This window comes from Theobroma cacao, chromosome 10, assembly GCF_053813885.1.
Source record: "Theobroma cacao isolate CCN51 chromosome 10, ASM5381388v1, whole genome shotgun sequence".
Classification (NCBI taxonomy): domain Eukaryota; kingdom Viridiplantae; phylum Streptophyta; class Magnoliopsida; order Malvales; family Malvaceae; genus Theobroma; species Theobroma cacao.
This window is the reverse complement of record NC_142648.1, coordinates 25,285,831-25,309,998: the sequence shown is the minus strand read 5'-3', so window position 1 is coordinate 25,309,998 and position 24,168 is coordinate 25,285,831. Positions and strand designations below refer to the sequence as shown.

Sequence of the window (24,168 nt, the reverse complement as noted above, 5' to 3'; positions counted from 1 at the left end):
CATTTTCTTTTAGATCATTAGACTGAAGAGATTAAGTTCTAGTGATTGAGAAAACATAATTAACATCTATGCTTTTTTGATAGAGCAATTAATTGACTGAATTATGTTCCTAAAAATCTTTTGACTCCAGTCGAATGATTTAATTTTAGTGTGTTGCTTTGAATATATTTCATACAAATAAGTCGAGATCGACAGAGATAGTAGAAGCAAACAAACAGCTCTTTTTTCTATTGTTTTATTTACAGATTTTATGACTACATACCGTAGCATTCTCTTGCAACTGATTTGATTTCAGAGGAAAAATGGGTGCCCAAGGTGATTATATTATATTCATTTACTTCCCTAAGTCTATCTTTACTTTTCTTTTCTTTTCTTTTTATTTTATAATGGGAGTTACATAATACAAATCGAAATTAACATGACATTCAATTCAAGCATAAATTAATAAACTAAATAAGTAGCAAAACAACATATAAAATTGGGTTAAATACAAATTTTTTTTCTTGATCAACGTTAAATTTCATCAAACATCATTAAAAGAGGACATCAATGGTTCTGCGTAAAGCAAAAATTCCTATACATCATGGGATAAAAGGTCAACTAACACCTAGCTTAAAAGTATAAGTTAATATTACGGATTTTATATCAATAAGAAATAAGATAGTTCTTGAGTATATAAACATGGGTTGAAAAATGTAGACCGTGACATTGACATCAAGCAAGAAAAGAAAAAGTTGAAGAATTATGTTTAGCTAATATGTCGTTGGAATTGTACGAAGGGTGAATGCTAATGTTGTTGAGTCTCTCCTTTAAAGATTTTTCATATGTCCGTCCTTGCTTCTTGCTTCTTAATTCTCAATTTGTTGCATGCTAAATTTCATTAGGCTGGTTGTGACTATAATTTCACTACTTGATTGCGATTATAATTTTACTTTTACATGTAATTTTGTAAAAAGAAAAAGCTTATGTGATAAATAAACATTATTGGTGAATAAGAATTGATAAATAAGGATTTTTTGTTGGTAAGGAAGTGATTTCATAAAGTTACTGATATCTATATCATACCAATATTTTGTAAATGAAAATAGGTTTTTTTACGAAAACTGTAAACTTTACAAAAATTTTATAGATAGAAATAACATTGATAGCATTACGATAAGATTGGAAGTTGCCCCAATAAGATTAAAACCAAGGGTGTGACAACATGTCTTTGACAACAAGCAATGGCACGGGTGTGATGAGAAGAGAAAATGATCATTAAGAACATTAGATACAAGTTGGTATATAATCTAATTTTATAACATATTTCACATTTGCAAAATTAATAAAATTAATAAAAATTGTTATAATATCTAATAATTAAGAATTAATATAACAATATGTATTTTTGGTGACTTACCGAGGGTGTAATGGAGGACTAAATATGCTATCCTATTAAGGATGGCAATGGGTACCTTGTTACAAGGTAGTCGTGGATACTCGACTTGATTATATAGGGTTAGGGTATCCTATATTGGATTTGGGATAAGTTCGGATAGTGATTTCACTACCCGTATCGCGTTCGGGTATCACTCCTTGGGTACCTATTGTTGTAGCGTGCAAGTCCGAAAACCCGACCGCTAGACGTGAAAAATTAAGGGAGTCACTATCAATTTTTTTTTTTAAGTGCGATTGGTCACCTATTAAAATTTTTTTTTTTGACAAAATCTTAAATTAATTTTAAGATCGCTTGAAGAACAAGACTAAGTCTACGTATTTCAGAGTTGAGTTTGGGAGTACGGTTACACACAAGGAAGGATTAGCACCTCCGGGACTCCAGTTCCGCAAATAGTACCACTTAATCATATGTTATTCTATTAACGTTAACTTTTTAATTTTATTCTTATGTTTTCCTAATTCTTGTTTATTTATTTTATCTTTTATTTTATTTACGAATTAAAACATTTTATTCAATTTTACGGGTGAGACATGCACATGATGCAATTGTGAAATGCATAGCATAAAATTTGATAATGTCAAACAAAAACCATTTATTGAGTGTACTTCTCATCTTGTCTTTTTATTTATTTGAATACTTATTTTTTATTTATTTTTAAATAATAATTACATATAAAATATAGTTAAATCTCTATAAATTAATCTTCTTGGGACTATTAAAATTTACTTATTAATCGAGATATTATTTAATCGATAAATTAATAATTGATTAATTTATACATCAATTAATAAAATAATGATTTTATCAAGGTATTTTTTATTTTTTAAAAAACATTGAACTTAATATACATTTATTGTGTATAATTTTCTCTTGCAATACCAAAACATTACACCAGAGCTTTTTAATGCAGTAAAAAAAATTAAAGATAAGATCCAAGAAAACGTCAATTTTAAGAGAAAATAAGTAACATTTAAGTTATATTTTATTTTTATACCATGTGGTATGTCAACGTGTCATTTTGATGATATTAATGCCACATGACAATAGTACTTTTTTTTTTATGCTGAAAATTCACGCAGGACCCAGCTACCCTGTTAAATTTTATTAATAACGAAGTAAAAGTACAATGGAGGGGGGCATAAACCGTACCTCCAAGTTACATGATTGTAGGAAAAATTCATAAAAAAACCTAGAGTAAGGGAAAACTATTTTACGTGCATATCTTTTGATGCAACAGTAAAATAGATTTTCCTTAGTATTACATGGAGACCATAAACTAGAATGGAATTTGAAACAGAAAATGTAGAAAAGAAAGCACCTAGGATGGAGTGTTTCATTTTATGACTATATTTTAACTGTCGTCATAAAATTGAAACACGTCCATTTTACAAAATTCTATTAGAGAAACTAAGCAGAAAAAATAAAGTAGGAGTACTACTCCTTTACATTTATTAGAAACGAACATACGGTAAATTAAATCTATCTAATCTGAGAATACCTCTGAGCTGATCTTCTGCTTGTGAGAATACCTTCAGATTTTGGTGTGTATGCCCCTGATTCGCAAGATGATCTGCTGCCTGGTTTCCCTCTCTATGGATGTGTGAAATCCGAAAAGAGATACTACTTAAGGATCTATGAATAGAGGCAAGCAAGTACTGAGTCCTAGAAGATCCCTGATGACCCTCATTAATCATGTGTACCACTACTTTCACATCCATTTCTATCCAAAGTCTAGAAACACTATATACAGTACACAGCAAAAGACCCCTGTGCAGAGCCATCAATTCAACTTGTAAAGAATCACACGATCCAAAATTTTCGGAGAAACCAAAGATCAAGGTACCAGTATGATCGCGAAGAAGTCCTCCTCCAGCAGCGTTCTAAAAATTGTGCTTTGAACTACCATCAACATTCAACTTAAACTCACCTGCACATGACAATAGTACTTACCATTTAGGAATTATATGTTTATCTTTTTAACTCGGCACATGAATGATTGAACGAGAATTTTTAAAAGAAATCAAATTAAGACTTCCTTATTATCATATTCAGTTCTTAACCTTGATTTAAGGTTTTTTAAAACAATTTAATAAATTATCTAAAAAGACAAAAAAGCAAATCCCTAATATACAAAAATTTTTGCAATCTCCATGAAATCTCATGGAACAACCATGCTCCTCCTGCAATTCTTACAAAACATAAATTATGATCCATTTACACAAATTTTGGGAAAGAGCAATTTACTTCTTTTCCAGGAATTGATGCTTCAATTTACTTCTAATGAAAGTTAGGGATTGGTTTTTTTCTGGATAATTTACTAAATTTGGTTAAAAACTCCAAATCAAGGTTAATACTTGAATCTGATAATAATGAAAACTTAATTTGATGTTTTTTATTTTATTTATTTATTTTTTCAAATTCTTTATCCAATTATTTTTGGATAGGTGGCAGAACAAAAAAGTAAGCACACAATTTTTAGGTGATAATTATTATTGCCACATGACATAGATTTCATCAAAATGACATGTGAGCATTCAACATGAAAAATGATATGGCTAACTAAATTTCATAGGCTGGCACGTCCTGATTATTTATTTTCTTTTTCTTTAATAGAATTGAAGCAACAGATATTATCTTATTGATAGCATTCTAATTACTAGTAACAGAAACATATTAACTCCAATTGTTAATTTCTAAGTTTGCTGATCAACTAAATAAAATAAAAGAATAATATGATTTTAGTACAGATCAGTTAATTGTTTAGTCGTAATTAAATGATCAAATCACACAATCTTATAAGCTGAGTTTTCCCTTATTCTAATTGGACGTACTACAACATTTCCACACATGAGCAGTTGCAAAGAATATGAAGCTGGTTTATCCATTTCTATTGACTATTGAGAATAGAAGTTCTACTTAAACTAAATCATTCATACTCATCTCTAAATTTGTTACACGGAGAATAACACTTGCTTAGCATAAATTAACAATGATTTATTATTAAAACTATATTAAAAATAAATGATAAAACAATATTAAAAGATGGATAGTACTTAGGTGGAGTTTCAAGAAGTTCCTAATTCAAAAAAAATAATCAAAATTTAATAACGTTAGATTACATAGTATTATTCAAAAAATTATTAATATCCCTCAATAAATGAAAATAAAGAAATAATTTTTTGTAAATAGTTTGATAATATGTTAAAATTTATTTATTTTTCTATATATTAGGGAGGAAAAGAATTTGGAAATAAACTCTTTGAGAATATATACATACACCTACTATTAAGTTAAATATTCGAATGAATAATGTATTAAATTAAAACTTGTACTTAAAAATTTAGCTTATTGGTTGATATATGATTTTTCCATTTAAAAAGTAAAGTTCGAATCCCCCTTCTCCCAAGTTTAAACAAAAAAAAAATTAAAACTTTTAAGTTAATATGTTGGTGCATTTATTAATTCTTTTCACAGATGGAATGTGATACATGAAGGTTATTTGATTGTAATTGAAATTCTTTTACTTATAATTATTATTTCGAAAAAAAATAATGAGATTTAAGATATCCGGATGGACTATTCAACAAATAATCGATAGTAGGAAAGAACCAAGAAACGTGACTAACATCTTATTGTTAAATTTAAAATGTAATTAATGTGTAGAAATGTAATTTAAAATGATTGGTATGATTGTAAAAAAGTATTGTGATGAGTTAACATATTTAAGGTAGACATGATACTGAGAAATAAATAAATAACATTTCTAAATTTTAAATTAATTGCAAATGGCCAAATATTGTTTCAATGATGTGTAGAAAAGAATTTCAATTAAACATATGTATATATGTAACAAACAATAAGTGTTCTTGATCGATGCAATATAAATATCATCTTGACTTCAAATTTTATCTACTTATTGAGTGAAAATAAATTATTAAACTAATAATTGATGTAATAATATATACTTTTTCTATTTCAAATTGAATATCCACTTTTTTAAAATCATTACAAAATTATGTCAACTTTTCTTTTTTGAATATTTATACCAGTCTTATTAATTTTTTTCTATATTTCATATTAATTTAAAGTCAAATTTACTTTCTTTTTTCTATCAATATGATCCAAGTATAGTCTTCAACAATCCACTAGCTCAATCATCAAAAGATGCATCACAATTTTACATTTAAGTTGACATTAGAAGATAAAAAATAGAAAATAAAAAAATCGATAAAACTGAATTGTTGAAGAATTGATAAACCATATTAAATAATGAGGACATTACTCGTTACTAGTAGTTTTACTACTAACTACTAGTACTTTTTTTTTTCTCATCTACTAACTAGTAGTATACTAGGACTGGGTGGACTATTCTTGGTGATGCTTTTGTTCTTTTGAGGCAGGGAAGCTTCATTTCAGGGGTTATTGCTAAAATATGCCTAGTTCATAAGGGAGGTATATTGGCCAATATCCTCTGTCTTTTGAGTTCTTTGTTCTGTGGCTATTGTTCTCTCACAAAGAGATTTCCTGCTTCCTTCTGTAGACACTTTAATTTTATAGGTAATTACTTAGATAGACAAAAAAATAAATAATAAAAAAAACAACAAATAAGAAACAAAAAAAACAAAACAAAAAAAATGAATGAAAAAATGAAAAATGAGAATGAAACAAAAAATGATGAAATAAAATGAAAAAACAAAAAAAAGAGAGAAAGATGTCCGCACCCTGCCAAGCACCACCATCAATGCCAGACGCCAAAAACTTGCATCTGGCAAGGTAGTGGAGACGATACACCCGGTTGAGAGCCGGTATATAAAGGAACACTGTAGCTACAAGGAAAAGGGACGAAGCAATCGAAAACCCTAAAATCCCTAGCAAGAACCAGCAACCAAAAAAAACCTAGCCACAACAAAACCAAAGAAAATACCCTAGATCCTCTAGCAACCGAGAACAACCACAAAGAAAAAGAAAACAAAACAAACAACAAAAAAAAATGTCACCGGTTGGAGGTTAGGGAGTTTGGGGTTAAACTATAATTAATTTTTAATTATTTTAAGTTGGAGATTCAAAGAACTTTACTTAAAGAACTCCATTTCAAAATTTTCCCTTAAACAACATCCAATATACTATGTGATTGAAAAGTCACTAAACTTTGTTAAGCAGCGTCACATGCTTGGCCATGGCATTCGCAACAGAGAATGTGAATTCAGTGCTGAATGTGATAGCCAATATATAGCAATAAAATCATAAGGTACTTTTTGATGTGCACAATTTGTTGTAGTAAGTTAATGTGAAAACAAAGACTAACACTGGACAGAGTCTTTATAGTTGATAACCAAGTTTCAAACATAGAAACTTACATTCAAAATTTGAGAAAAAATATTATGTTATTCAATAATTCAAAAAAAAATTATCTAATAACTAAGTCTAAAGGTGCTATTTATAATAACCTAATCCTACTTGACATAAACTTAGAATACAAATAAACTAATTTAAATAAAATAGTATTATACCCTAGACTTCCTTAAAGTGCAAGAAAACTTAATTCCTAAACCTATGCTTACTTATCGTCCAAGTAAATTAAAATAAAAAGTAAATTTTATTATACCTATAATTTCTAATAGGACTCCTACCTAAATAAGAAAAGCACTAAATTTACTTGTCATCTGCTAACATAATCTACATCACAATTCGAGGTTGGCATTGAACCTTGAATTTGGTTGATGTACTGGTGATCATAATTTTATTATTGGTTAAATTGTTAGATTAATGTTTGTTGCTTGGAGGCAACCCCTATCAATATAATTAAAGATTTTGCAATGGAAACGGTTGGCGCTTGGTAATAATCATAGTTTTTGTGGCAGTGGAAAGAGTCTTGTGCCTAATTAAGGAAATGAAACAATGGTACCTATTTTTCTAGATAGCAATACTGTAGACACTTCAAAAAAATAAAATAAAAAAATAAAAAAAATATATAATAAAAAATATATAATAAAATAAAAAACATAAAATAAATATAAAAAAAAAGAGAAAGAAATGGCTGGGCGTATGCCCGGCCATCCCTTCCCCAACCACCATGCATGATGGGGCTCTAGCCACCAACTCCTTGGTGCCAGAACCCCATTGCTGGGTTGTCCAAATTTTTAGACAACCCAACTTTTAAGGACACCACCTGCACAACCAAAAAATCAGAGATCAAATACGAAAATCCTAAACTACCAGCAATAGATAACCACAACAAAAAAGATGAAAAATTTGAGAGAAATAGGAAATCAAGGGAAAAAAGGGGAAAGGTTTCATTTTCATCGCATGGTTCTTGGGTTTTAGATTTTTTAGGGGTTTGGACCGCTTGGAGGGCAGAGAAAGTGGGGTTGTAGATACCGTCGGTTGTAGGAAGGAGACTCGGTCTTTGTTTGGGAGGGTCGGATCTGTGGTGGGTGGCTAGAGAGAGGAAGTCGCCGGCTATAGGATGAGATAAGGTTGTTGGGATTTGGTTTGCGAGAAAGCAAGAGAAAGAGAGGAAGCCGTCGGGTAGTGAGAGAAGACCGGAGCGGCACCGGCTTAAGGGAGAGAAGGTTTGAGCTGCCGGTTAGAGAGAAGAAAAAAGGGGTTAGTACGCCAGCACCGGCGAGGAGAGGGAAGGTTTTTAGAGAGAAGGCAGAGAGAGTGGCCGACTAGAGAGAGAAAATGAAATTTGAAAATGAGAAGAAAGGCCAAAAATGGGGTTTATATACCCAAGTTTAGAGTCTAAAAGGCGCCGTTTCAGTGGAGTGAGGAATTAAAAGGGATCAACGCCTAAACCACATCGTTTGAGGGAATCCCCGGAGCCCTAAAACGGTGCGTTTGGGGGAAAGCCAGACGGACCAACGAAGCAGGCTTAGGATGCCTCCGTGCAGCCCAGATAACTTGGGCCATCATTCTAGCCCAAGCAAGGTGAGACCTTGCCCATTTATTGTGGATTTGGACTTGTTATTTAGGGTTTATTCAGTTTATTTAATTAGAAATTTGCTTAGCTTAGATAAAAATTAAAAAAAACTATAGAATGTTTTAAAATATATATTAGATTTAGTTTACCTCCCTTTTAAAAAAATATATAAATAATAACAATAATAATAATAAGTGAATAAAAAATATTTATATTATAAATATATTTAGAGGCTTGCAAATAATAAAATAATAATAATAATAATAATAATTCATGATACAAATATAAAAAAAAAATTTACAAAAAAAAAATAATATAATGGAACAATTATTTGAGTATTACTACCTAAAAGGGGCAAAGAGTTGTCTCTTTCGGGTGGGTCACTTAAATGCGGAGTTCGAAACGAATTTTCACCGAAGTGTCGGGATAAATCCGAATTCTATACTCATATACCCATTAGTCCGAATAATTGTTGTTTAAAATAGTATATAAAAAATGATAAATAATAATGATAAATATATAAATAAGTCAATAAATTACCTTAAATTATTAAGCATGTTATTATTATCAACCAACTAACTAATAAACATGATCATGTAGATTTCATCATTTTATACTGTCATTGCATGCCACATTTATTTTGCAAATGGTGCGGGAATTTCGATGATGAGATTTCCCCGAAGAGCTTGTAGAGACGAGTTCTTCCGGGGATATCTCTAGGTGAGGAGAATTTCAAGATTTCACCAAAAACGTTGGGATGGACTTCGAATAATTTTTCAATAAAAGATTACCGACCCCATTATTTAAAATAAACGAGTCATGACATCACTTTACGCTTGCATCACGTGCATACGTAAAACCAAATAAAAGATTTAGGCAGTCAATTTAATAAAAATTTAGTTAATAAGTAGGGATTAAATCAAAAGTAGACTATAATAGGATAACTTAAGATTAAATGGTACCGTTCGTGAAACGGGTGCTACGGAGGTGCTAACCCTTCTCCGTGCGTAACCGCACTCCCGAACCCATCTCTAAAAAAAAAAATAGATCAGTCCTCATTCTTTCCACGGACCTAAAATTAATTTAGGACTTCGTTGATTAGAATCGAATTAATAGGTGACCAATCACACCTAGATATAAAAAAATTGATGACGACTCCTAAACATAAATTATTTTCCCCGACGTCTGGTGGATGGATTCCCGACCCTGTACGTTACGATAAATACCAGTTATGATCAGGTACATAATCTTCCCACTCATGCTAGTGAAAATGAATTCAAGGCAATTGTTATTGTGAACTGAATGTGCAATGGACTCCAGCATTTGAAAATGAAAATAAATATTCATTGCTTTGCTTTTAAGTCATAATTAACACTCTCTTTGCAAAGCATAGAGTCATGATAAAATATGTAGAAAATTCAACAAAATCGTACAAACTTACTATCAACTTACTATAGTAAGAAAGAGAGATGTATTGTCTTTTTGCTATCCTTAGTCAAAAGTCTTCAAAGAATATGATAAAGAGAATGTTGCTTTTTTAGAAAGTAAAGCAAAAAGATAAGAATTCAAGTACAACGTCCCTATCGTGGCACCGACGATAACATTCATGTTTTACGGGCATGAACGTGACACTGCCACAGCACGGTAGGCAGCATCACATGCTTGGCCATGGCATCTGTGCCAGATGATGTGAATTCAGTATTGAATATGATAACCAATATGCAGCAGCAGAACCATAGGGTACTTTTCGATGTCCCTAATTCGAGGCTGGGAGTGGCCCCTGAGCTTTGCAACTTCACTTTTTGGTTGCATTCTCCTAGTAACTTTTGGGAAAGAGTGGGGAATTGGGACATGAGGGACAGAATACATGACTTCCAAATCTAAGTCAATTTTTCATTTTTGTAGTTTTGTATTTGGGGTAATTTTAAGTCTATGTCACGGGTTTTCTATTATCTGGTCTTATGTCTTCTTTTCTCATATTGGGTTGATGATTAGTTTATTAGGTTGTACCATGTTACGCATCATTTACAAATTAAGACTAAGTTGTCAAGAATTTTTTATTTAATAAAGTAATTTTTATGCATGTTTTCCTACTACTATTAATATATTTTACATCCTTCGATCTAGGTTGAACTTTGAATTTGGTTGATGTGGCGATCATAATTTTGTAATTGTTTAAATTGTTAGATTAATGGTTTGTCACATGGAGGCAACCCCTATCAATATGATCCACACACCTAAACTGAAGGTAATCAGATGTCTTGAAATTTTTTGTTACTGATGTTAAGCTGATGCTAGATTTAATTAGCAAAGGAGGGGAAAAGGGAATAGCATATATCATAGAACAGGTGGTGGCTTTCACAGACAATATACCTCGAGTGTTTCCAAAAGACCATGGTGCTGCTCTCTATAAGGATTCTTGGGAATTGCCAGTTGTGTTCCAATGGATACCAACAGGCTGGAAAAATTAAAGATGCTAAGATGAGATGGAGTTTTAACATGGGCATTGGCATGGTTCTCGTTATGAGTCAGGGAGGCATCTCATAGAATACTTGAGGATGGAAATGGTGCTTATACAGGCTATCGCATTGGTGAAGTTGTGACTGGAGAATGATAGAGAACTAAATATTCATTGCTTTGCTTAGCTGAAATAATGAGACGTTAACTTAATGACAACTACGAGACCTTAATTAGACTGTTGATATTTCAAGTTCAAATCTCATCATTAGCAGGTATAATACAATTTTATATTGAATATATCTGATTTATAGTAGTTTGTTGGTTGATTTGTCTATTTGATTTATTTTATTAATTTGTAATTATATGAAATGTAATACATGATTGTGAATATAATTTTTATCGTTACATGTATGTTGGTAAACAAAATTTATATGATAAATTTCATTTCATTACTTGTGCTTCTGTGAGAGTATGATCAAATTTGTTATTATATTAGGTTATGTTGAATTTTGTTACTATATGTTTAATTTTGTTGATTTTTTAACAAAAATTGATAAAATTTATGAAAATCAACAAAATTGAAATATTCAATAAAATATTTCATAAATACAAATAATAAATAATGTTGTTAATTTTTTGTATTGTTTGTCAAAAAATAATAGAATTGAAAACACAATATCAAATTCAATGATATTAAAAAATTTTCCTCTTGTAGGTTTTGTAAGGCTGTCACTAAGCTTGGACAAACGACAGATCCTTGAGTACTTAACTGCTAATTTTTTTCAATGAAAGCCTTAAAACTGTAAGGCGTCTTTGATTGCCAGTGTCTCCACACTATTCGAGTCTATATCACCCAGGGGGCCAAAAGAAAAGGCCAATGACATTTCTACTGCTGTCCGAGGACTCCTCCCCATCTAGCCGGGCCTGATTCACCTTTAACAAATCCATCCACGTTAAATTTCGGCTCATTATTCTTCAAGGGAAGCCACATAATCCCTTGTCGAGAGTCTTGAATGGCAAAGGGTCTATAGGAAATCCATGGCACTGTCCATCAGCCAACCTCCTCTATCACGTTCTTTACGTAATTCTTTACCTAATTCATTTGAGAACAAGTTATTCATTTATCTAATTCTTTTGACTGAAGAGATTAATTTATAGAACAATCAATTGACTGAAACAAACAGCCGTCGTTTCTATTGTTTGATATACAGATTTTGGGAGTACATATTATGCATTCTACTGCAATTGGGCTTTTTCCTGTGGATGAAGTCTCTTTACCTGTAAGGAGTTGGTTCTAATGGAAAAATGGGTGCCCAAGGTGATTATGCTATGTTCATTATATGCGGAAAACATATCCTTGCTCCTAATAGTCACTATTAATATTCTTTCATCTCAAATTAAATGTCTATACATCATTTTTGTGAAAACTTAAATTTTGTTTTCAGTGCTGAAGAAAGGCAGATTTACGAATGACATTTTGTCAGCTTTAGCAAAAGACACTTGTGCATACAACCATGTGAAAGTCGTTCTTTCAGGGTCTAATTCGGTTTGAACTTTTGTGCATTCACATGGGATTCTCATTCAAATCCAAATATATATGGACCCTGTTGGATACAACAATGGTAAGTTAAAAAAAATATTAACAAAGGGATCACTAACTTTATTTTTAGTACTCAAGAAATGCTTTTAAAAAGCATTAGAAATTAATAAGTGTTACTATTTATAATAATTGTTTTTAAAAAAATAAACAGCAAATGTGTTATCCAAATTGTATATGGACATCTAATGTTCACCTCAACTTTTTCTTTTTTCTCTATAAATAAGACAGGAAATTCCCTAGGATTGATGGAGAGTAGTAGCTATTTACTAAGAGTCGGCTGAGCAGGAAAAAAGAAAGAGAGAAAAATGGAAGTTATTAGAGTAGTGGGAAAGGATTTGTCTCTAGGAATCCTAATCACTCTAATGGTTCTTCTTCATGCAACCCAACATGGAGCAACCGCTACTTCAATGGAGGAGTTCCATCTTCCCCCCCTGTTGCTCACAATAACTTGGAGTTGGAGTTCCTGTTCGACTCCGACATTGGTAGCGTGCTTGGTAGCTCTGGCATTGGGACTGGAGGCACTTCTGACCCTAACAACCAGGCTATTTGCGACAGGCTACGTTACACTAACTGTCTCCCGAATCAAAATAAACCTCCCAAGAAAGGTGAAAATCCTGGACTGTACAACCTTGGGCACTGAGCACTTTTGCATTTGATTTTAGTCTTCTATGTGAAGTCTATACTTTTAATTGGAGAATGCAATCTGAATTTGGGAAAAAATATAAATATTATTGAATCAAATATTTAAATGTTTTACTGTGAATTTTATGATTCAACTCTATTAATCGTGTTCCGCTCGTTGTGTGCCGATAAAAAGAATTGTTTAAGAGATAACAAATTAAAATAAAAGAAAATGGGGGCTTCTAGCTGCTGGATTGTATAAAGGGTAAATGCTAATGTATTTGATTCTCTCCATTGAAGATTTTTCATTTATCCATCCTTACTTCTTTCTTCTTAATTCTCAATTTGTTCCAAGCTAAATTTCTTTAGGCTGGTTATGATTATAATTTAAGAACTTGATTGTGATTAAAAATATTTTACTTTTACATGTAATTTTGTACAAAAAAAAATTTATATGATAAATAAACGTTATTGGTGGATAAGAATTGAGTAAATAAGGATCTTTTGTTGGCAAGGTAGTGATTTCATAAAATTACAAATATAGATATCCTACTGATATTTAGCGAAGGAAAATAAGATTTTTTTACTAAAATTGTAAACTTAACAAAAATTTCATAGATAGGAATAACATTGATAGTAATGAAAATAGAAACAGATATGGTTAGGTTGATAGCATTACGATGAGATTGGGAGTTGCACCAATAAGATTAAAACCGACGATGTGACTTGTCTTTGACAACAAGCAATGGTGCATAATGGGTGTCATGAGATGGAAAATGATCATTAAGATAATTAGATATAAATTGGTATATAATATAATTTTATAATAATATTTTATATTTACAAAATTAATAAAATTAATGAAAATTAGTAAAAATCGTTATAATATTTTATTGAAATTAATATAACAATATATTCACACATATTTAAAACTGATAAAGTAATGTTTTATTTACTTATTTAGTTATTTATGTATTTATCTATTTACTGAATAAATTGATTTCATGGTTATTTTAATAAAATATAGCATGGTTAAAAAATAAACTGTAAGTAACATTTATGCTGCTTCTTCTTTCTTCTTGTAGCTGTTTGTAAGTTGGTTGTGAGCTTTTTCTTTTTCTTTTGGGTAGTGCCGACTGTAATGCAGGCAATATTTTTGTACAAAAACTTTTGTATATTTTTTACCTGCTTGCAACAATAGTAGGGTTGGTTGTGTATACAGTAGAGCCAAGCAGGACAACACTATTCAACTTTTGTGGAAGATCAAAGATGAAGAGGATTAAGGGTTAAAGGCACGCCAATCCTACAATGGCACAGTTAAAGCAGCATAGTGAAGAGGTTGCTAAGAGATACAAGGCCCTTTCATGTATCTACTCTATTGTATCTGACTCCATATTCACTAGGATTATGGCTTGTGAGAATCCTAAAGATGCTTGGGACAAGTTGCAAGAGGAATTCCATGGAAGTGATAGGACTCGATAGATGCAAGTTTTTAATTTGTTGAGGGAATTTGAAGTTTTAAAAATGAAAGATAGTGAGACTATTAAGGAGTATTCTGATAAAGTAATGAAAGTTGTGAATCAACTGAGGCTACTTGGGGAAGACCTTCTAGAGAAAAGGATTGTGAATAAAGTCCTAGTAAGCCTACCGGATAAGTTTGAAGCTAAGATATCCTCACTTGAAGAGTCCAAGGATATCTCACGCCTTACTATCACAGAGCTTGTTAATGCTCTCCAAGCACAAGAACAAAGACGTGTTTTTAGGCGAGAAAACACGGTAGAAGAAGCCTTTATGACTCGAACAAAGGAGAAATAGAGTGACAACAATAGAAAGAATGATTCAGAGAAGAGAGACAAGGACAAGAGATCTGGAGACAGAAAATAAGGCAAGCCGAGAGCTAAGTATCCTGTTTGTTCTCATTGCAAAAAGAGAACACATCTTGAAAAATATTGTTAGTATCGTCCAAATGTTAAATGCAAGTCATGCCATCAATTAGGACATGTGGAGAGAGTTTGCAAATCGAAGGGAAACAGACCTGAGGAGAAGGCTGCTATTGCGGAACATCAGGAAACAGTTGATGAATTTTTATTCATAGTAAGGAAATATGAAGTTTCAAGCAAGAAGCACACATGGCTGATTGATAGCACTTGTTCGAATCATATGACCAGGAAGGAAGAAAATTTTATTACCTTGGATAAGAGTTATAAATCTCAAGTTGAGATTGGAAATGGACTTAATCTGCAGATTCAAGGGATAGGAACAGTTGCGGTGCATACACTTGCAGGTATGAAATCAATTTCCAATGTTATGTTTGTACCTGAAGTTGCTCAAAATCTACTTAGTGTGGGGCAATTGATTGAGGATATATTTTGTTGTTTAAAAACAATGCTTGTACTATCGTTGATGCCTCAAGCAAGGAACTTTTCTTTGTTGAAATGAGAAATAAGTGTTTCTCTGTAGATTGGATGAAGGTTAAGCATAAAGTTTACCAATGCTTGTCCACTAATTTTGAAATTTGGCATTGTAGATTAGGGCATGTAATTTACCAATCTTTTATGCATATGATATCCAACAACTTGGTTGAAAGACTCCCTATTTTGACTCAAACAGATAGAATCTGTAGCACTTGTCAATATGGTAAGCAATGCCGAGTCTCTTTTCCAAAAACTAGCAATTGAAGAGCAAAACAAAGGCTTCAATTAGTGCACTCAGATGTGGAAGGTCCTATGAAGACTCTATCATTGAATGGGAGTTCATATTATCTAATTTTTGTAGATGATTTTACGAGGTACAGTTGGATATTTTTTATGAAACACAAGTCTGATGTGTTCAATTTGTTTACCAAGTTTGTTGCAGCAGTGGAAAATGAGTCTGGGAGCAATTTAATGATTCTTAGGATAGATAATGGAAGAGAATTCAACTCAACCGAGTTTAAAGAGTTTCCCGCACAAAAAGAAATCAAACACCAATTGACGGTTGCCTATAACCCTCAACAAAATGGAGTTTGTGAGTGTAAAAATAGGACAGTGATGGAGATGACACGCTGTTTGTTATTTGAGAAAGATTTGCCAAAGGAATTTTGGGCTGAGGTTGCTAATGTTGCTGTGTATTTACTAAATGTTCTCCCAACAAAAGCTTTAAATGTTAAATGCCCCTATGAAGCTTGGCATGGTACAAAACCATCAGTAGCGCACCTCAAAGTTTTTGGGTGCATTTGTTATGCCAAGATTCCTGATGGTAAGAAAACAAAACTCGATCTTAAGTCTCAATTGGCAATTCACTTGGGCTCCAGCAACCTGTCAAAGGGACATCGATTGTATGACCTGAAAACTAAGAAGGTTTTTGAAAGCCGTGATGTGAGATTCGATGAAGACTTGAAGTGGAATTGGAAAACTACTGCTGTTGAGAACTCAAAGTCAAATAATGCTACTAGTGATGTGAATGAAGGTTTGAAGTGGAATTTGGAAATAGCTGCTGATGAGAATAATGCTAATGGTGATGAGAATCTATTTGATGATGAGGAAAGTGTGGATGAGAATGATGAAAGCTTGGCTGTTCGAGGAACAAGACCACTCCAAGAAACATATAGTAGATGCACTATGGCAGTAATTGAACCAAATGAAGTTTCAGAAGCTTTAATAGATGAGAAATGGAAAGAAGCAATGGATGTTGAAATGCAAATGATAGGAAGGAACAGGACCTGGTACTTAGTAAACAAACCTCAAAGGCAAAAGGTAATTGGTGTTAAATGGATATTTAAAACTAAGCTGAATCCAGATGGGTCTGTTAACAAATTAAAGGCTAGATTAGTTATAAAAGGATATTCACAAGTTCAAGGAGTGGACTTTGAAGAGACCTTTGCATCGGTGGCTCGATATGACACCATTCGAGTCTTAACGGCACTTGCAGTCAAAGAAAATTGGCCCTTTTGGCATATGGACATGAAATTGGCTTTCTTGAATGGGGTTATGTCAGAGGACATTTATGTTGAACAACCTGAAGGTTATGTGGTACAGGGAAAAGAAAACAAGGTGTGCAAGCTTGTTAAAGCTCTCTATGGACTCAAGCAAGCCCTAAGAGCATGGTATGACCGGATTGACAACTACATGCGAGAAAAAGGATTTATTCGCAGCAACAATGAAGCTACACTCTATGTTAAGAACTCTGGTAATGCTGTGAAATTGATTGTATCATTGTATGTTGATGATTTGTTAATAACAGGGCTTGATGATAAGTTTTTGAAAGAATTCAAAGCTCAAATAAAGTCTGAATTTGATATGACCAACTTAGGAAAGATGTCTTACTTCCTAGGCCTGGAGTTTCAACAATTGGAAGATCAAAATTTTCTCTATCAAAGTAAATATACTGAGGATTTGCTTAAAAAATTCAAGATGAACTTTTGTAAACTAGCTTCAACGCCACTAACTATGGGTTGGAAACTCAACAAAGATGATGGTGAGATTAAAACTGATGCTCGACTCTATAGAAGTATAATAGGATGTCTTCTATATTTGTCAGCTACCAGGCTTGATATTATGTTTACCACTAGTCTCCTATCTCAATTTATGCAGGAGCCATCAGAAATGCATATGAAAGCTGCAAAAAGAATCTTGAGGTACATCAGAGATACAACAACATTTAGGCTTAAGTTTGTGAAACAGGACAGTAATCATCTGCAAGGCCATTGTGATAATGACTGGGTTGGGAGTTTGGAGATTCAAAGAGTACCACTGGCTATTGCTTCTCTTTTGGAAGTGCAATTTTGTCTTGGAACTCAAGGAAACAGAAGGTGGTAGCTCATTCTTCTGCTGAGGCAGAATATATAGCAGCATCTTCTGCAATTAATCATGTGTTATGGCTCAGGAAATTGCTTGATGATCTGGGTTTTAGACAATTTATTGGCACTGTCTGGGTGGATAACATGTCTGCAATTTTGATAGCAAAGAACCCAGTGCAACACGCAAGAAATAAACATATTCGAGTGAAGTTTCACTCAATCAAAGAGGCTGTGAAGAATGATGAAGTTGTAATCAAGCACTGCAGCACCAATGATCAAGTTGCTGATATACTTACAAAAAGCTTGAACAAAGGTAAGTTTTATTTTCTCTAGAGCAAGCTTGGAATATGCGAGATAAATTCCAAAGAGGTGTGTTAAAACTGGAATATATCTCAGCTTTAATGGAGGGTGACTTGATGATGGTTTGAATGGGTGGAGATGAGGTCATGAGCAACAACATGTGACTAGTCTAAAGTAGCAGTTTATGTGTTGGTTATTTTCAGTTTTTTGTCTTCAGCATTATGTCAATTTAGCAACATGGATTTACCATGTTGAGTTGTGTTTGGTAGGATGTCAGCCACTAATATCATGCTACAACTAAACGATTATTAGTGGTTAAATTGCTTAGTTATGTACTGGTTTTTTTTTTTGTATTTTCTCTCTCTCGGTTCTGTAACTACTGCATATATATGTTCAATGAAAAACAGAACAAAGTGTGTCTTTGTCTTCATAATTTTCTCTTGGCTTGATTAAGTTTCAATGCTTTTATAATTCATCCCTTTTTTGAACACTTCTTTCCTTAAATCATCTTTCAAGTTTGCACTCCACTTCATTTCTAAATCATCAAGGCTAGACTTACCAAACAACCTAGCCTCCAAGGTATCTTGAGCATTGACAAGATTTTCTAATCCTGAAAGAGAAAGTTGACCTTTAAGATTAGATAAATTCTTCAACTCTCTTATTCGATATCCAAAACCTTGGCCTACAACAAAATTGGTTAGTGCTTGGAGATCAATTAATGCACCAATTTTGAATGGTATCCTTTTGATTGAATTTGCATCAGTAATATCTACACGCCATAAGTTACTTAAAAACCTCAAATTTGAAGGTAGCTGTTTGAGGCGATCACAACCTCTTAATAACAAGGTTTGTAAGTTGAAGAGAGTACATATGGACTCTAGCAAGCTTTTGATTTTAGTATAGGAAAAATTAAAGTAGCGTATATGTCTCAAATCTCCAACTAAAGTTAGTATCTCAACAAAGTAGTACCCTTCCAAATAAAACACCCTTAAACGTCTTAGTTTCGGCAATAAATCAAGAAGAACATTGTTAGTCAGAAAACAATCCCCATCTTTTAGCAGCATAAGTGATAAAAATGTTTCTAATTGATCTACTGCATAGAAGGTTTCAAACATTTTGAGTCCATTATACCTATTTCCAAGGTAGGATGAGTAGCAACAACGCTTTAAAATTTGCTTATCATCCTTTACTCTAAAGCATATTTCTCCTATAACTGATTGAGATAGATCATTGATGAGGTCATGCATTACAAATTGATATTTATTTCTGCTAGATATTTGAAAGAATGATCTTGACACAAGATCTTGAAAGTATATGCTACCTAATTTGTCCATTTGCCTTTTAGTGTTTTTTTGCTGTAACAAGCCTTCTGCCATCCATAATGACACTATTTCTTCCTCCCCAAATTCATAGGCTTTAGGGAGTATGGACCAATATGAATAAAATTGCTTGAGATGTGGTGGAAGATGATAGTAGCTCAACCATAGAGCTGGAATTACACCATATTTCTCTTCTAATGAATTCCATAGCTCATTCTCCAATACATCTTGCCATGCATTAGGATCCACTCTAGTGCATAGTAAGCCACCAATGGTTTTAGTTACTAAGGGCAAGCCATTACACTTCTTCACAATCTGTTCTCCAATTTCTTTTAAATCCAAATGATAATTGAAACCTTTTTACCCTAAGGAATGTTGAGTTAAAATGAAGAGACAATCATCATTTGACAATTCTTTTAAAGAGTAATGTGGAACAGTTCTTATTATTGATGAAACATTTTGATCGAAAGTTGTCACGATAATTTTGCTTCTTAGACCCCCTACTTCAAGAGGAAACTGTAGAATGTTCCAATCATGGTAGCTTCCATTCCAAATATCATCCAAAACAAGCAAAAAATTCTTTTCATATAGCTTCTCCTTCAATTTGACTTGCAACAAATTTAGATCATTTACTTCGTTGCACTACTTAGAAGTTATTGACTGTAAAATTGTTTTTGTTTTTCTGATCACATCAAAACCTTCAAAAACACACACCCATACTTTGATGTCGAAATGATCTTTTATACTATCATAATTGTGTTGAGCAAGGGTAGTCTTACCAATCCTTCCAATGCCAATAATAGGAATCACAATGACTTTACCATCACAACTATCATTCATTAAAAGCAAATCAATTATTGCCTTTTTATCTTTTTTTGTACCATAGACAAGAGCTTCATTCACCAATGAAGCAGTCGATGGCCTTTCTATCTTTCTTTTAGGCCTACCAACATCATTCTTTCTTAAGTGCAAGTCACCTTTTTAGGTGACTAAATCTTGCAATCTAACAATAATCGATTTTATCTTCGACATCATCTTATAATTAAATAGGAAAACATATGGATTGAAAATAGTAATGAAGGTATGAATGATCTTCCATACCTTACTTCTGTCTGCTCGACGTTCTTGCATTAACTTGCATCCCAAGGCTTCAGTCTCAAACTCATCCAAGATGTCATCCACATCGTAAGCCAAGTCTTGGAGCTTCGCTAGCCATATCTTCACATGCTGAATCTTTATTTGCTTCTCCTCTACATCATCAAGCACTGCCTGGATATTCTTCAATATCTTTTCCCACTTCCTAAGCTCCTCATGGACTTGCTTTTCAGTAGCAAAGTGGAGGGATTCAGAAGAGCCCAATTTGGCAAACGGGGCCTCAAAGAAAATAGATAAGCAAGCCTCTCCAACAAAAGACATGGCTTAAACTCAGCGATCAAGTAGTTATGAAAAATGAAAAAGAGATGGGTAATTCAGCAATTTTGAAATGCATCTAGACTGCTGGCTATTTAGAAGATCGAAACCTCCCAGGCTATCGCCTAAACTCTAATCTTCACTATGATATCGACACCGTGGTACATCAAGATCTAGTGGTCCTAAAGAGTCAGGCCATTAGATGCCATGTTTGTGCCTATTGGTGATTTTCTCTTGTTATGGGAACTCATTGGAGAAAGTTGGGATTGATCGACAGGTGGTTGTAACCTATGTCTCTATGATTCTAAGCTATTCACATTTTGTTATAAATTGTGGTAGTTAGCTACATTGTTTGGAATTGAAACTTCAGACTTCAAATTGCAAAAAGTCAAACACTACTTTCTATATATAGCTTTTTCTTAAAGCCTTTTTAGCACTTAAGACTTTTTTTTTCACCCATAATGTCTCTGCTAACCAAAATCCAAAGCATTATCAACTTTGCACTTTCTAAAGCTATTCGTAAATGAGAATTTTAATTTTTTTATTCTAAAAATAATATATAAAAAATATTAAATACTTTTTTGGTTTTAATTAGTATATTATTATGGAAAAATAGATGTGTTATTAAAAATATATATATTATTAAGGAGTGTGTTGAGAATTCAAATTAAAAAACAATATCTTTTTAACGTATGCTATATATTTCTCAATCCTATTAATAAATATAATTTTTTAAAAAAATTTTATTATAAATGTTATATATTATTTATAATTAATTTTCAAAAAATATCGTATCTTATAATATTGCTAATCAATACTTAAAAAATAAAATTTTGATATATAATACGCAAGGCCGGCACTTGGGTGAAGCCACCCAAGCAAGGGCTTTAGGCCCCCAATTTGGGGAGGCCTCAATTTTAGAGAAAATTTATAATTTTATAATAATTATAATATAATTAATTATTTTCAAAATATATAAAAATTAAAAAATATATAAAAGTAAAAAATAATTAATAAAATTATTTGTTCTTTCACTTTTTTAATTATGTGCATAATAAATCTCAATTTTTTATTACTTCCTTATTTCTAAAATACTATTAATTCTCAACTATATTCTCTTGTTTCCAATAAACTAACAATCATATGTATTTAATCACCTCCAACAACTATTTTTTTCTCACTTATTTCTCTTTCTTCCAATCAACACATTTAATGATTTCCAATAGCTATTTTTTTTCTTTTATATAAAACCAATTATTTTTTTTCAATGTATAATATCTATTTTTGAAATCTTCTTTTCTCATTTACTCTTTCTTCAATTAACTTCAATTTTCTCTAAAGAATACATAAGAAGTCTGTTCTTTTATTATCTTTATAAAACTGTGAGCCTCATTTGTGGTTACTATAGAACAATTAAAAGGTCTTCTTTCTTTTTTTGAAAAATACAGAGAAAATGGATTTGCATCTGCTATGATTTCTTCTAAAGAAATTACATTTGAAATGAACATAGAACCTAAATTTTGTGATACACGTATTTTTCGTAAGAAAAAATAATTTGATGAGAATGTTGATAATGAAATAACTAGATGTCTTGAAGAATCATTTAGAATTGATTACTTCTTGTATATAGTAGATCAAGCAATTTTTTCACTTCAAAGTAGATTTGAACAATTTAAGATATATGAAAATATTTTTAGTTTTTTATTTAGTAGTAAAAAGTTGAAGTCATTAGATGATAATAATTTGAAAGAATATTACCTTAATCTTGAATGTTCCTTAAAATATAACAACTATTCTGATATTGATAGTTTAGATTTATTTTTAAAATTAAAAATTTTAAAAGAAATTATACAAGAAGAAAACAATCTAATTGACATACTTAATTATATAAGAAGACTCGATTCTTTTCTAAATGCCTATATTTCTCTTAGAATAACGTTAACAATTACATTAAGTGTTGCTTCAGGAGAAAGAAGTTTTTCAAAACTAAAATTAATAAAATCTTATTTAAGTTCAACAATATCTCAAGAAAGATTAAATGAATTAGCTATATTATCAATTGAAAAAGAAATAATAGAAGAACTTGATTATAAAAGTTTAATTAAAAATTTTGCATCTCAAAAGCTAAAAGAATAAAATTTTAATAATTTTTTTTAATTTCAATAAAAAAGCCTCATTTGAATATTTCGCTTTAGACCTTTAAACTTATTGGGCTGCCCCTAATAATACGTATCTAGGTTAACAACTATGATTCACTGTTTGTTTGGTTATTTATTTAGCAATCGTATTGTAGTCATTCATGTAATAAATATAATTTGTTTTCTATGGGGGGACATTTATGTAAGTTTTGACTTTTTGGATTTATGTTTGGGTAAGCATTGTTTGTTAGGTTGTCAATCTAGATGTTCTTTTTTTCATATTTGTATTGTCCATCTCAGAGATTGAGATGTGAAAGTTGTTTAAATCTATTGATTAATGAAATCCATTGAATTAGAAGTGTGAGAAGGTTAGGAATCTATCATTTTCTTTGAGGTTTCTCTACCTTCCATTGGTTTCGAAAATATTTCAAAAGTTAGACCTTACTGGTTTAATGAAGGTAAGCCACTAGATTTTACGTGAAAAACCTTTTAGTAGGGGAAAATACCACAGGACCATAATTCATTCAATTTTCCACTACTGAAAAATAAGATTACAAAAATCTTCATTTTCTGAGAAAATTACAACAAGTTATCAATAAAAAGCTAAATTTTTAACATAAAGTCATCACCTTATAATGGGTGCTAAGAAGAAACAATCTTACCTAATATGAAGACCATATGCTTTTAAGATGGCTATTCAAATTAAAAAGGTCTCTTTCTTATCCATTTTTCCCTTAGCCACACAATTCTCCATCAAATCACTTTTGATGGTCGGTTATATCAATTTTGAACTCAGCGATCAAGTAGTTATGAGAAGTGAAATAGAGATGGGTAATTCAGCAATTTTGAAATGCATCCAGACTGCTGGCCAGCTAGAAGATTGAGGCCTCCAAGGCTATCACCTAAACTTTAATCTTCACTATGATACTTGCACGAGGGTACATCAAGATCTAGTGGTCCTGAAGAGTCACGCCAGTAAATGTCATGTTTCGTGCCTATTGGTGATCCTTGTTATGGGAACTCACTGGGGAAAGTAGGGATTGATCGACAGGTGGTGGTAACCTGTGTCTCTATGATTCTGAGCTCTATATACTATTAAGTACGAGAATCCAAATTAAAAAGCAATATCTTTTCAAGTCATGCAATATATTTCTCAATTTAATTAATAAATATATGATTTTTA

At 31.9% G+C, this 24,168-nt stretch overlaps 1 protein-coding gene and 1 pseudogene across 5 annotated transcripts in view; both read right to left on the bottom strand.

Annotated features, from left to right (window-relative positions):
• Positions 1-24,168, bottom strand: part of LOC18587186 (putative disease resistance RPP13-like protein 1) — a 93,272-nt gene that overhangs the window by 11,193 nt on the left and 57,911 nt on the right. The gene's annotated exons all lie outside the window — the stretch shown is intronic.
• On the bottom strand, positions 18,568-20,900 carry LOC148760485 (putative disease resistance RPP13-like protein 1; annotated as a pseudogene).